The 12,555-nt window shown below is 36.0% G+C and overlaps 1 long non-coding RNA gene across 2 annotated transcripts in view; it reads right to left on the reverse strand.

The window, feature by feature from the left end:
• Window positions 1-6,833, reverse strand: part of LOC149132404 (uncharacterized) — a 70,683-nt gene extending 63,850 nt beyond the window's left edge. For both annotated transcript variants that reach the window (XR_016244409.1, XR_016244408.1), the window contains exon 1: window positions 6,320-6,833. This is a non-coding gene — a long non-coding RNA (uncharacterized LOC149132404). The remainder of the gene's footprint in view (window positions 1-6,319) is intronic.
• Between the last annotated feature and the right edge of the window lie 5,722 nt (window positions 6,834-12,555).

Genomic DNA, 12,555 nt, shown 5'->3' on the forward strand with positions numbered 1-12,555 from the left:
TCTCTTTCTTTCTCCCTGAAAACAAGTGCATATTAGCGACACAATAATATTTGCAGTGGTGCTCTTCACATTAAACCTTCCATTAACTGCAACATTCACATGACTTTAGTTTCACAAGCATAGATAAAAAGGCTTTTACATGTACCGAATTATTTACTTATCAAAGTGTCCTTGAGCCAAGCAAATCAAAACGTTAACACAAGGCTAAACTGTTCTGCTTAATTTCAAACACGATAAGAAAACTCAACAACTTCACTTCACTCCTGGGGTTTCTGATTGCGATAGACACCTTTAAAACGGCTGAGAACAGTAAGAACAAGCTCAACTGATTTGAAGAATTTGTTTATTTCTAGTATATCCATGTTGTTTAAAATAAATTCTAACTAGCTACAGATGTTTATAAACTCAGATTTATCTACAGAGACTACAGTTAAATAAATCAACTACTAGATAGTTAATAATGTACTTATTTAAAACATTTTTCTGCGCCTACATCCGGATTACTGCTCTATAAACTGTTCTGCATCACTCATTGATTATACAATTGGATGTTACAGTATATATATCCATCTGCATTATCTTATCTCATCATCATTTAGCAAAAGAAGCAGCCTTTGTAATGAACGCGTTGGGTATAACGCCGGAAGCTGCGGTAATCATCTCATATCGACGGAAAATGCTACAAAAGCACAGATAACATCTGCAAACGAAATTTTCGTCAGCCCCAGTGTAAATACCGCTTGCTCAGCAAAACACATCCAATCACCGTATGCCAAAGCGAAAATCTGTAGAACTGGTGTTCAACTAAACCGCTTTATAGGACTTTCAACCTAGCATTCGGTGGTAGGGTTCCTGCTACCAGGAAAGCGCAATTTATGCTGAAATCACATGATGCAATATGTAATTTGCTTTAAATTGAATGAATTTTAATAGGATTTTAGAATGTCTAATGGAATTTAAAACTATTTTTATGTATTTGTGTACATTTAAACTAATTAAATATTATTTTACAGAATAATAGAATTAAAATTTCTTTGATTAAAATCCTTTCTAACATGGAAGTATCCAAAGAGTATTTGAGGCACATAATGCTTTATGAGTACAAAAAAGGAAACTCTGCAGCCGAATCGACTAGAAACAAACACTCAGTTTATGGGAAAGAATGCTTGAATGAAAGAACTTGCAGAAGATGGTTTGTAAAATTCAGAAGTGGAGATTTCAGCCTTGAAGATGAAAATCGAGCAAACCATCAGATTCCTGTAAACCCAAATGATATTCTGAAAACGGCTATTACAACTCCATTCGGGTCATTTGAATTCCTTACCATGCACTTTGGGTTAAAGGACGCCGCCAGTACTTTTCAACGTTTCATTGATGAAGTAATACGTGGATTAGATTTCCTTTTCGCCTATTTTGGTGATCTTCTCATGGCTAGTTCTTCCGAAAAAGAACGAGATTTGAAGCAACTTTTCGAAAGACTTTCTCAATACAAAACTCGTATCAACGCTACCAAATGTATTTTCAGTGTGCTTTCTCTCACTTTCCTTGGACACGCCATTGATAAAGATGGAATTAGGCCTTTGCCAGAAAAGGTTGAGGCTATCGTAAAAATTCCAGTTCCTATTTCATTAAGACAGCTCAGGCAATTTCTTGGATTAGCTCATTTCTATCGACGTTTTATACATCATTGTGCTGAAACTTTATACTCTCTCAACAAATTGCTGCAACACTGCAAGACGAGAACAGAAAAGATCACTTTAACTCCTGCTGAAATACAAGCTTTCGACAATGTTAAACAGAAACTCTTTCGTGTCTCCATGTTGACTCACCCTATTCCTGATGCCGAAATTTCTCTTGAAGTCGACGCATCCGAAATTGGCGTCGGAGCAGTCATTCAGCAACATGGCGAATGGCAACCTCTGGCGTTTTTTTTTTCCTAAGTAGTCAAAACCAACTGAAACTAAATATAGCGTGTTCTGCGATCATTTCGACATCTGACATGTGGCACCCAGTTGCACCTGTACAAGTAATATCGATTTGATGAAAGGGAGTGATCTTATATCTGCACAAACATTTGGCCAGTATAAACAAAGCATTTGTGTGGTTGTTCGATAAGAAATTTAATTCTTTATTAGCCACTAGGACCGATATAGAGGGACAATACTGGACAGACGAGAACAATTAGAGGTCTACAACAGATTTGAAAGGGCGGATGGAAGAACAATATAAAAAGAAATAACAAAGTAAAAATTACACATAGCGTAATGATGAGACAACAAGATGAAATGTTGAGCATGGAAGCCTCACAAGCCACGACCGAGCACTGCTCTCACAAAGGAGATTACGGTGATACGTTTAAGTTGACCACATTCATGATCAACGATCACGCCCTCTAACATCCACCTAGTCCTGAACACACGCAGCAGTGTCATCTCTCTCCCTAGCTTTATTTTGCTTCGTATTTGTTATCACCCCATATGGTCTGAGGCACTTTTCTGTTGTTTACTTTGGCAAATGTTCGACTTTTTTCCTTTTTAGTGAATGAGTTTTAAATATTGATATTTTTCGAGCAGTTTGTTGAATTATATCAACGGGTGGGGTTAAGTTTATATTGTTCCCTTCACGCTTTGCAAAGCTTTTATATTTTTCTAGGTTTGCCTGGTTAATTTTTATGTTTTCTTGGTTTGTAGTTGCAACCGACGCGAAACCGCATCGGTTTGGTATGCATAATTCATTTTCTTTGTCAGTTAATTCTTTTTTATTGTTGCACAATGGGGTGTCCTTTGTGGAATTTGTCGTATATTTCTGGGTGTTTTCTGGGTTCACCTCCTCCTGTTCACGACAGGAAGTGCTGGGAACATTTCTTAGTACATTTCGTTGAGCCTGTTGTTATTGATGGGTGTTGTCTATGTTTTGGCTGGGAGCCATAATTTCAAAAATTTGTATGCAAATTACACAAGAAGAAGTTGCAAATAAGTTCAATTCGATACTTGGCCTGCTAAGCAGGTTTAGAATCGATGACGCACAAACTTCAGAAACAATAACACAATTTAGATTGAGAAATAGCAGAACTCACGAGAAGAAAAACACACGTCCGTTCGGTCAAAATTGTTGAACACGAATCCGTCGTTTAACGGCAGAAGAGTCTATTATATATATATATATATATATATATATATATATATATATATGGAAAAAGTCAAGGTAGAAGATGCTAAAAAAGTTTTATAAAGTACATTTCAGCACCCATTTCAGTGATTGAGAGTTTTTTATCTGTAAGTATGGAAAACAATTGAATTTTGGAAAAGTTAAAAGAAAAGTTTTATAAAAGAATATTTGCATAGTTTTCAAACACAAGGGGCATTTTCCTTGTTTCTGCTTGTCTCTGTCTCTCTTGTTTACTCTTGTGGGTTCGAGGTCGTTGTGAATTCTTGGCAGAGAAGAAGAAGAAGAAGAAGAAGAAGAAGAAGAAGAAGAAGAAGAAGAAGAAGAAGAAGAAGAAGAAGAAGAAGAATAAAGGATGCAGGTGGTATGATAGTAGTAGGATGTTAAATGGTCAAGTGACATAAAAGTGGCTCGTTGTGGATTATAGAAGTGATTGGGACTGTTTTTTAAATGAATTCTTGTGTATCTCTTGAATGTATCATTTTTAATATTTGCGTGTGTGTTTGTGTTATTCTAAGGCCGTGGTGGATATGTCGTTTGTTGTAGATGCGTTCAAAAGGGGTCTGTCGTTTGTAATAAAGAGAGTCCCTTTACTAATTCGTTGGCTACAGGTTGTTTTATGTACATATATATATATATATATATATATATATATATATATATATATATATATATATATATATATATATTTATATATATATATATATATTTATATATATATATATATATTTATATATATATATATATTTATATATATATATATATATATATATATATATATATATATATATATATATATATATATATATATATATATATATATATATATATATACATATATATATATATATATATACATATATATATATATATATATACATATATATATATATATATATACATATATATATATATATATATATATATATATATATATATATATATATATATATATATATATATATATATATATATATATATATATATATGAATTTTAAATGGTCATAGAGAGGGTGAAATCAATTGCTATTTAAATTTACATTACTTACAAATGTATTCAACGCAATACATTGCTCGTGTATATCTTTATAGTGAGTTTCTGCTGGTTTTCGAACCTTGGGTCTGATTTTAGCAAGTGGTATTATATATCCTATTGTATTTACCTATCTATCATATATATATATATATATATATATATTATATACAGAAATACAGAAAGTGAGAGGGAAAGAAAGAGATAGTTAGATGGATAAATATATAGATACATAGAGAGACAGACCGACAGGCAGATAAAAAGATAAAAGGAAAGATAGACAGAGAGAAAGAGAGAGATACGTATATACTTATATACACGTGCATGCGTGTATATATCTGTGTATACGTAGAAACGCAAACAACATGGCAGTTATGTATGTTTATAAAGGTAAGTGAGAAAGGAAGTGACAGTTAACAAATCGATTATGAAAAATGATGTGTGACAAGAAACAGGTTCTTGTAGTTGTAAGTCCTAAATTAGCTCAGATTGAGCAATAAGTACATCATTTTATTCTAGTATGTCACTTGAAACAACCCACAAATCTATTTTTCCACGGTCACTATGACTTTGCCTAAAGGAGGACCATAGTGCTGTGCAGTGAAGAATTGTATGGGGTGCAGTGTGACATTCTGGACTTGCTTTGCTCTCTTCACCATGCGTGTACAGGCTTATTCCAAAGCCCACGAAGGTGCTTCCAACTCAGTATTTTCATCTACTAGAATTTGAAAATAAATATGTTTCAAAATTCATGCAAGTAATTTAAACGTAGAGAAAATATTATGTAAATGAATACAGAATAGAATATGCTAGAAAAAAGAAAGGTAGGACACTGATGTTTTAGAGAATGCTCGCTAGATGAAAATTCGACTCGTAGAAAAGGAAAAAAGGTCATAGAGATCCATCAATGAAAAATACATCAAAGCGTATACGAGAAGTCAAATGCAACCAGATATTGAAACAAAACAAACATATGTCCATATTACGCATGCATATGCGTAGAGCTAGCAAGGACAGAAGGGTAATCAAGGATCATGGCTTCTCTCAATAAAATAATGGCGGTAGAAGCAAGAGGTCATGATTATAAGGATTGATAGAATTAGAAAGAAGACAATTGTTCGATAATGCATTAAAGAAACAAACATTCTAAAGGCGTTTCTTCAGTCTTCAAATATGAGGTATTTCTTGGTACAATTAAAGCTTCATACAAAGGCTGCGAGCTGGCAGATTCGTTACTACGCCGGGCGAAATTCTTAGCGGCATTTCGTCCGTCTTTACGTTCTGAGTTCAAGTTATACCGAGGTTGACTTTGCCGTTTATCCTTTTGCAGTTGATAAAATAAGTACCAGTTAATCACTGGGGTCGATGTGATCGACTTACCCACTTCTCTGAAATTGATGGCCTTGTGCCAGAATTTGAAACCAATGATTAATGTTACATATCACAACATGAACCGGGAAGTGGCTTCACAAAATGTCCACTCAAAATTTTGGTGGCACCTTGAACTTTGTTTCCACATTGCAAAAATTTGACTATTTTTTTATGTGTATATCAATGTCTGTTTAGCCAGTGTATCATTCCCTTAATACAGCAAAGCATGGTTTGAGAGAAATTGGTTGTTATTTCTAGGCGATTGAGCAACTGCACAAAGGCTAACTCAATATTGAAGTATATGTGGATATTGAAGAATTAGTTTAATTTGTGTATAATTGGAGTTTAGTATTATGAACATATGCAAGATAAATGCACAAGCATAGTTTATGTAACGGGAGCGTTAGAAAGGTCAGGATTAGGTGCAGCCAGTGACATGGGTGCTTCTGAGCAAAAGACTTCAATTGTTCTCCCTTGTCAAGGCAAAGTCAAAAGGTCCGCTAATGGTTACTGGATATGCTCCAAAAGGAAAGAAGTGGTAAGTACTGAAAAGTTTAATGAACAAGGGATTGTAAAAGATGAACTGACAGGCGGAAGATTGGCATACAAGAGGAGAATGTTCTCATGCATGTATGTGGGGAGAATATGTTTGTATGTATTAGGGGTGTGATGGCTCTGTTTCTTATTGATATTAGGTCAACATGCATAAATGGGTTGCATTTCCCCCGATATAAAAGGAAAGTTGCTTACCCTATCATTGTGTCTTCTTTGCTTTTTTTAAAGTGACCTTCACATTAACATCCGCGTTGCACGTTTGTTTCCACTGTACACACACTCTCCCATCATATTATTGTGATCTAACACAACTCGCTTTCTACACAAATGAGAGCCCTACCCAAACTTAGAGAGACTCTCATTCTATTTTCGTAGAAGAGCATGTTAAATATTATAAATTTTATTCAAAGGATATTTTACTCAAGTAAACCAACAATAATTTTCTTAATTTCCTGGTGTTCATATGTTTTTACTTTAAAAACAATCCATACAAATTTCCCATATAAATGAACTAAGATAAACAGAGAGGCCTGTAGGTAACATAACAAGAGAAGAAGCCAGTTGATATGTCAAGGTTAGACAGGGCTTTTAGCTCTTCCTGTTATTCTTTGTACGATTGCGAAATAGCTACACTTTCAATAAAAACTTCAAAATGAAATTACAGTTTGCAGATTTCCTGAATATCACATATGTTATCATTCATGCTGCGTCTTCCTGCTCTGACAACAACTCGACTTACAAGGAATGATTAATAACCACCAGTTATTCGGTAAATGAGTAAATAATGGAGTATCTTTTAAGGCTATGAAGATTATGTCATCTCTCCCAAATAAAGCTGCCTTCATAATAAATTCAGAATTCTTCTAATAACAATACGCATTTACAACTACTACTACTACTACTACTAATAATAATAATAATAATAATAATAATGATATTAATAACAATACTCATTTACTACTACTTAGTAGTAGTAGTAGTAGTATTTGTAGTAGTAGTAGTAGTAGTAGTAGTAGTAGTAGTAGTAGTAGTAGTAGTAGTAGTTGTTGTAGTAGTAGTAGTAGTAGTAGTAGTAGTAGTAGTTGTAGTAGTAGTAGTAGTAGTAGTAGTAGTAGTAGTAGTAGTAGTAGTAGTAGTAGTAGTAGTAGCAGCAGCAGCAAAAATAACAGTGATGACGGTTTCTAGCAGTTTATCTATTGAAGATAAGTCATAATGATGATGACGACGACGACGACGACACGACGACGACGACGACGACGACGACGAGGAGGAGGAGGAGGAGGAGGAGGAGGAGGAGGAGGATACTTTCCAGTATTTTCATTTCTTTTGAAATTCTATGTTTAACTGCTGAAGCAATAACTTTGGAATTTGATTTCCCTCCATGGGGTGCATTAAACTTGAATCTAGTTCTTGTACTCACATCTAAAATGTATTAGTTTAACACCATATCTATCTATCTATCTCTCTCTCTCTCTCTCTCTCTATATATATATATATATATATATATATATATATATATATATATATATATATATATATATGTTTGTATATATATGCATGTATGTGTGTACGTGTGTGTGTTTATATATATATATATATATATATATATATATATATAGGCGCAAGAGTGGCTGTGTTGTAAGTAGCTTGCTTACCAACCACATGGTTCTGGGTTCAGTCCCACTGCTTGGCACCTTGGGTAAGTGTCTTCAACTATAGCCTCGGGTCGGCCAAAGCCTTGAGAGTGGATTTGGTAGACGGAAACTGAAAGAAGCCCGTCGTTTATGTATATATATATGTATGTGTGTGTATATGTTAGTGTGTCTGTGGTTATCTCCCCCCACCCAACATCACTTGACAACCGATGCTGGTGTGTTTACGTCTCCGTAACTTAGCGGTTTGTCTAAAGAGACCGATAGAATAAGTACTAGGCTTACAAAGAATAAGTCCTGGGGGTCGATTTCCTCGACTAAAGGCGGTGTATATATATATACCTTGATCGAGATATTCATACCTGCTCACCTCTTCTATTTCATCTCCTCCGACTGTTAGGTTACCGATTGCTACCCCATCAGACCTTATGTACTTGGTTGATCTTCAGGCCGACCGCCCACCGCCAAATCCCTGAAATCCAGTTTCTCCAGCATGGTCTGTTACTCATCGGTGCTCTCTGCTTTCAGCGCTATGTCATCAGCAAATCTTAGATGTGTATGACCATCTCGAGACATGCCGTGAAGTGATTGTGAAGCGAGAGATGGAGAATGAGATCTCGTGAAGTGTAAGAACAGGACAGAGAGCGCTCAACTCGGTGAAGGATTTGACTGGGAAGCTCACGCTCATCTCTCCAACAGCACAGTCTTACCCGCAACGCTATACGCATGTGAGACTTGGGCCTTGACGAAGAGAGAAGAACATCTGCTTACAGTGCAGAGAGTCATAGAAATGTCGATGCTGGGAATCTCGCTGAGTGATCACATCCGGAATGAGGAGATCAGGGATAGAACTGGAGTGAAGGACGTCGTCGTAGAATATCACCACGCAAAGCTACGATAGGCGTGTCAGTGTAACAAGGTTCAGAGAAGATCGGTGGACCCGTGCAGTTGTCGAGTGGTACCTGTGCGAGCGGAAGAGACCACCAAGAAGACCTCAATTCAGCTGGGAAGGGGATTGAGGAAAAAATGTCTGGAGCAACGTGGAGAAGATTGCCGAGAGCACGAGGGGAATGGAACAAATGTTGTGGCCAGTGGAGCCGACTCAGCACCAGATAACCTGGCCGATCCAGGTGATCCAGGTGACACACATACACGGATACCGACACACACACTGCACTGGAGCGGTACCTCCCTCTCTCGTGAGCAACTCACCAACTTTATTGCTTTCGTTTCCTTGAGTTCACCTCTGTGATCTCTGACACTTGTGTCAGCTTTCTTGATATCTTTCATTCTGTTGCTCCCCTTGCCTACCCTTTCAATGCTTCCACCTTTTTCAAACATACTGGCTTCCACATCTACCTCAACTTTTCGTCCTCCCACACCAAACGTTCTATTCCCAATTTCTCAATCTCCGACCTCTGTGCGTCCGCGATCAGGATTTTGTGACTCACACTCAATATCTGGCTCTCCAGTTCGCTCATCCCGGATACCCCTCTACACTTGTACAGGTCACCCTTGCCAGTGGCCGCCAAGTTGATTGCACTTCATCCCTTTCTCCTTCCGTTCACCGGTCTCCCAACCGCCTCCTCTTTCCCCTCATTTTCCACCACTCCATCTTGCCCCGTCGTCAGAAAATCCTACTGGCCTTCTGCTGTCACCAAGTCCGATCACACCATCTTCCCTGTTTTTCCCAACACATCCTTGCCTTCCTTCAAATGCGTCCGTAACCTAAGCGACTTACTGGTTCATAACTCTCTTCTAAAACGAAATGATAAATACATACACACATACATACCTACATATACACACACACACACACACACGCACACCCCACACCCCCACACACACAGATAATACATATGCATGAATGTATGAATGTATATATGCATGGATGGATGAAAATGGCATTATGTAAAAAGGCAATACTGCTCAGTTATTCAAGCATAACCTGTTCGACGGATTAAGATGCCCCAGGAGGGTGAAAAAACAGTAGGGCAGTAGAACAGCTCTCCTGGGACGCCTAAGCCGCGGTAATCAGCAAGTGTGAGGGGGGGGGGAGTTATTTAAAGCAGTGGAAAAAAAGCGGAAGGCAGTGGAGAGGAGACATAACATGTAAGGGAGGAATAAAAAGAAAAGAAGAGATGTTCATTAAGCAATGCAAACGACCTCAACAGAACAAGCCTCAATTGTTACCTATTGTATATCAATGCCACACAGGCTTAAGAATGTATATATATGTGTGTATATATATTATGCAAATGTGGGTGGGTGTGTATGCATACTTATATATACATATATATATATATGTGTATACGTATACGTATACATACATATATATATATAATTTATATATATATATATATATATATATATATATATATATATATATACACGCATATTTATATGTACATATGTATACGTATGTATCTATATATATATATACATATATACACACATACATAATACATATAAATATATATGCATACACATATATATATGTGTGTGTGTGTGTGTGTTTTTGTCTATGTATGCATATATGTATGTATATACAAAGTGAGAATATATATGCATATATGTATATATATATATATATATATATATATTGAAATAGAGAGAGCGAGAGAGTGAGTAAGAGAGAGAGCAAGAGAGTGAACGAGAGAGAAAGATAGACAACTAGACAGGCGCACTAACAGAGAGAAATATTCATATATATATTTATATGTATATGTATATATATGTATGTATAGATATATATATACATATATATACACATATGTTTTTTTTAAATGTGTAGGTGCGTGTTTGTGTATCTATGTATGTATGTATAGATAGATAGATAGATAGAAAGATAAATAGATAGATAGATAGATAGATAGATAAATAGATAGATAGATAGATAGATAGATAGATAGATAGATGTGTATGTACATATATATATGTGTGTGTGTGTGTGTGTGTGTGTGTGTGTGTGTGTGTGTGTATTAGAGTTCTCTATTGTTCCATGGTAACCATTATCTCAATGCTTGCGCTGACTGGTAAGAGGGGTGTAGGAGGTGCTCAGTTGACACTTCAAGAAGGATCGTTTTGTCAATATGGTAACGTCATTATTAGAGCAATGTTCTGAACTTCCGGTAATTCTATTGAAAAGCTGTAAATTATTTACAACTGGTGCATTAATCGGAATATATTTTATATTACTACTGTTTTGACTGATCAAGTTTATTTTCCCAACCTAATATAGATATTATTATTATTATTATTATTATTATTATTATTATTATTATTATTATTATTATTACTGAGTGAGAGAGAAGTGCATGCCTTCAAAGTCACATTGGGGTAACATATACTACCCGTGTGATAAGGGCACACCAGGCACATGCATCACAGCCATATGTGCGCAGCATAGTGGTTTCCTATTAAGATAAACAGCACATGACCTTGCAGGCGGAGCCCAGTTAGAATTTTCTTCAGTTAGAGTAGCCCATCCTGCTCAAAAGGTCCCTGAATAAGTGTTGTTTAGGATGTTGAACAAAACACCCATAGTTCCAAAGGTGGATTATCCAAACCCGAAAGAATTCCTCTCAGCACATGGCTTTGATGCTCCCGCACTACTTCTGCTTGTGATCAGAAATGCACATATCGTCAGCGACTAAGACATGCTCAAATGGTTATGGTCAAGCAATTGACAAGCAAATCTGTGGTATTGAGCAGAATATTTGCTGTAGTCCATCTTTTATACCAAGACAACACAATTTATATGATAACACTTCCAATGAGTTAAGATCAAACGCCATGGGAGGCTCTGCCTGGTACTGCACCAGGGTATTTATTATTATTATTATTATTATTAGTAGTAGTAGTAGTAGTAGTAGTAGTAGTAGTAGTAGTAGTAGTAGTAGTAGTAGTAGTAGTATTTCGTACTATCGATAGTTCAATACCCGCAATACAGAAAAAGGAAGAAAAAAACAAGTCGATCGCCATTATTAAACAAGGTGTCTTTTTCAGAGTTTATGATCTTCAGTAGCATCTTAACTGGAAATAATTCCCTACCCATTTTCCTTAATTCTAATTTGTATAATTGTGGTTTCTATTGGAATATCACTGGTCTCCTAAATTTCTAACCTCTACTTTGGTGCTGGCATTTGAGAAGTTTATGAAGTGTTCTGAACTAATAATGTCTGAAATGAAGAAATTAGAAACCTACCTGAAAAAATGTGCTATATCTGGACATCTCATGAATGAACTTACGCTGTGTATTCATTGCTATTGTAAGACCAAAAACATCGTTAGTTTCTCGGATTCATTGTTATTGAGAACTGTCACATTGAAAAATTTTCAATATTTAATGTGACATTTCCTGATTAGTTCTTTTGTTCGATTTAATTATTAACAGCGAAGCCCATGCCAAAATACCAACTTCTTTGAACAGTTTTAGCGATATTTCTATAACAAGTTTTCACCTCTGCGGCAAATCTTTCGTCATAACGTCTTCACTTAGTGATAGCCAAATTGTTACAAGAATTGTTACAAGATAATACTGTTGTTAAAAGATAATTCTATATTTGCATACACACGCACACAGTATGCACATTGTTCTTCACTGCTCAGTCTTTCTTTGACTCTCAGCTGTACCAGTGCCAATAATCCTTGACTTTCTCGAGAGAGATAGCCTTTTGTTACGTATCTAGGGGTTCCAACCGGTAAGCTATCTTACCACGTGGTGAATTATTTTGGAAGCTATGACAGAATGTCTTCTCTACTTAGTTTTCTGTAGTC

Source organism: Octopus bimaculoides, chromosome 15 (genome assembly GCF_046866305.1).
Source record: "Octopus bimaculoides isolate indiv1 chromosome 15, ASM4686630v1, whole genome shotgun sequence".
NCBI lineage: Eukaryota > Metazoa > Mollusca > Cephalopoda > Octopoda > Octopodidae > Octopus > Octopus bimaculoides.